At 41.0% G+C, this 2,950-nt stretch overlaps 1 non-coding gene across 1 annotated transcript; it reads left to right on the top strand.

The window, feature by feature from the left end:
* The first annotated feature begins 2,236 nt into the window (after positions 1–2,236).
* Positions 2,237–2,340, top strand: LOC148567156 (small nucleolar RNA R71). Its single transcript, XR_015883055.1, has one exon. It is a non-coding gene; the product is annotated as a small nucleolar RNA R71 (small nucleolar RNA).
* The last annotated feature ends 610 nt before the right edge of the window (positions 2,341–2,950 follow it).

Below are 2,950 nucleotides of genomic sequence, written 5' to 3'. Positions count from 1 at the left end.
ATCATCACATTCATCACGGTTAAGTACAAGCGAGTATCTTAGAATAGAAACAAGCGTGATTGAATAGAAAACAAAAGTAATTGCATTAATTCATCGAGACACAGCAGAGCTCTTCACCCCCAACCATGGGGTTTAGAGACTCATGCCATCAGAAATACAATATGAAATGTGTAAAATGTCATTAGGTACAAAATAAAATCTCTAAAAGTTGTTTAAATACTAAACTAGTAACCTAGGTTTACAGAAAATGAGTAAACTATGATAGATAGTGCAGAAATCCACTTCTGGGGCCCACTTGGTGTGTGCTGGGGCTGATACTTGAGCTTTACACATGCCTAGGCTGTTTCTGGAGTTAAATGCCAGGTTGTAATCTGTTTTGGGCATTTAACTCCAACTTGTAACCTGTTTCTGGCGTTTAACGCCAGAATAGGGCAGAGAACTGGCGTTGAACGCCAGTTTGCATCATCTAAAATCGGGCAAAGTATGGACTATTATATATTTCTGGAAAGCCCTGAATGTCTACTTTCCAAAGAAATTGAAAGCACGCCATTTAGACTCCGGTAGCTCCAGAAACTCTACTTTGAGTGTAGGGAGGTCAGAATCCAACAGCATCTACAGTCCTTTTTCAGCCTCTGAATCAGATTTTTGCTCAGGTCCCTCAATTTCAGCCAGAAAATACCTGAAATCACAGAAAAATACACAAACTCATAGTAAAGTCCAGAAATGTGATTCTTATTTAAAAACTAATAAAAATATACTAAAAACTAATCAAATCATACTAAAAACTATGTAAAAGCAATGCCAATAAGTGTATAAATTATCCGCTCATCAGTTAACCATGCATGGACCTGGATCACTACATTTTTCAGGTATACTTCCTATTAAAGCAGAGATAGAACTACCTAAAGGAATAGTTTCTAACTCATTAATTCTATCCTTATGAATGCATAAATCTTTCAGAAATTTGGCATATTTAGGTACTTGCTGAATAACATCAAAAAGGGGAACAGTTACTTCAACCTTTTTGAAAATTTCTACCATTTTAGGATCAAGTTCCATCTGCTTTCTGGACTTCCTTGCAAGATATGAAAATGGGATAGGGATGGCGCCACTTGCAGCATCTGCATCCTTTGGTGCGTCATTCCTTTGTTGAGCTACTTCTTCCTCAACCTTGTCTTGTACTTCCTCTTCAGCATCTTCCATTTCAGCATCTTCTACTTCTATCACATCCTCAGCTGAGGCATGTTCTATTGGGCTCGGCTCCTCGTGGTTCCTCTCTGGCAGTATGGTTCCGGACCTCAAAGTGATAGCATTGATGCCACCCTTGGGGTTAGGTAAGGGTTAAGAAGGAATTCCACCGGAGTTTAAAGGTTGGTTTATAGAAGTAGGTAATGAATCTATCCGGGCGGCGAGAGCTTGTAAAGTGGCATTCAGACCATTTAGAGTAGAGTTCAGTGTAGTCTGCATGTCTTGTTGTCCTTGTGCAAGAGAACGAAGCATCTCGTCGTTTGATGAGGAAGTAGGATAAGTGATTTGTGGTACTTGTTGTTGGTTTTGCTGGGGTCCTTGTGATTGCCTTAAGTGAGGAGCTCTGTAAGGTTGGTTTTGATTCTGCTGTCTGTTGTTGTTATTCCACCTCTGGTTTCCATTGTTGTCTCTGCCTCCTCTGTTATAGTTGTCCCTCCAGCCATGGTTGGAATTTTCCCTCCAACCTTGGTTGGAGTTGTCCTGCCATCCTTGGTTATAATTCCCACCTTGGTTGTAGTTGCCGCCTTGTTGATTGTATCCTTGATTTGGGCGATCATAGAAGTTACGAGTAGCTGCCACAGTGTTATCTTCTTGTTGGAGCTGCGGGCATTCATCAGTATAATGACTATAGTCAGCACATATTCCGCATACTCTTTGGGGTACTAACTGTTGGCTTTGCTGCGATGGGGAAGGCTGAGCTTGTTATTGTTGATTCAACTGTAATTGCTTCAGTAGGTTGGTCATTTCACATATACTTTGTGTAAGAGCAATAGTCTCAGTGCTAGAGGAAACTTCTGCAACAGCTTTTGAATGGGTGCTCTTGTGCTTGTGGTTCTTAGTAGACTCAGCTAAGTCACTGATCAGTTGCCATGCTTTATCTGCGGTCTTGTACTTCTTTAGAGAACCATTACTAGCACCATATAGTGTGGTTTTATCCCGAGGCTTCATGCCTTGAGTGAAATAGCTAATTAACACTAGCCTGTCAATCATGTGATGGGGGCATACGTCTAGAAGATTCTTAAAATGCTCCCAGTACTCATAGAGAGTTTCTGATTCTCCTTAAACAATACATGAGATCTCTTTTCTCAATCTATTTGTAACTTCAGCTAGAAAGTATTTCTCCAAAAATTCTCTCCTGAGTGTATCCCAGTTGGTAACAGTCACTTCAGGTTGGGAGTAGTACCACTCCCTTGCCTTTCCCTCAAGAGAAAATGGGAAGGCTGTTAATAGAATAGAAGTTTCATTCGCACCCTGACGCCTAACAGTAGAACAGGCTGTCTGAAAATCCCTGAGGTGCTTAATGGGCTCCTGAGCAGGTAAGCAATGAAACTTGGGCATTAAGTTGATTAGTGTAGTCTTCAGTTCAAAATCTGCAGCCAGAGTTGGATGATGCACTTGATATGGCTGCATTATAAAATCTGGGGCTCCAGCTTCCTGGAGAGTAATCCTCCTAGGTTCTGCCATTCTATCTGCACGTGAATCAACTGAATCAATAGTAAATGAGCTTGTTTCACTTTTAGATGGTGGTTCAGATTCGCCCTCAGATGAGACTGGTGAATCGATAACAATCACTTCACCACCCTTAGAGCCTAACCGACGTCGAGCTCACCTAATACATGAAATAGTTCTTTAAATTTGAGGATCAAACGCGGCTAAGCTCGGATCAGGCAATGAACGCATTATTCAATGAAAGAAACATATA

This window comes from Arachis ipaensis, chromosome B4 (assembly GCF_059453495.1).
Source record: "Arachis ipaensis isolate K30076 ecotype BB chromosome B4, ASM5945349v1, whole genome shotgun sequence".
In the NCBI taxonomy this organism is placed as follows: Eukaryota; Viridiplantae; Streptophyta; class Magnoliopsida; order Fabales; family Fabaceae; genus Arachis; species Arachis ipaensis.
Note: the sequence above shows the minus strand (reverse complement) of the source record. Positions and strands in the feature narration are given on the sequence as shown.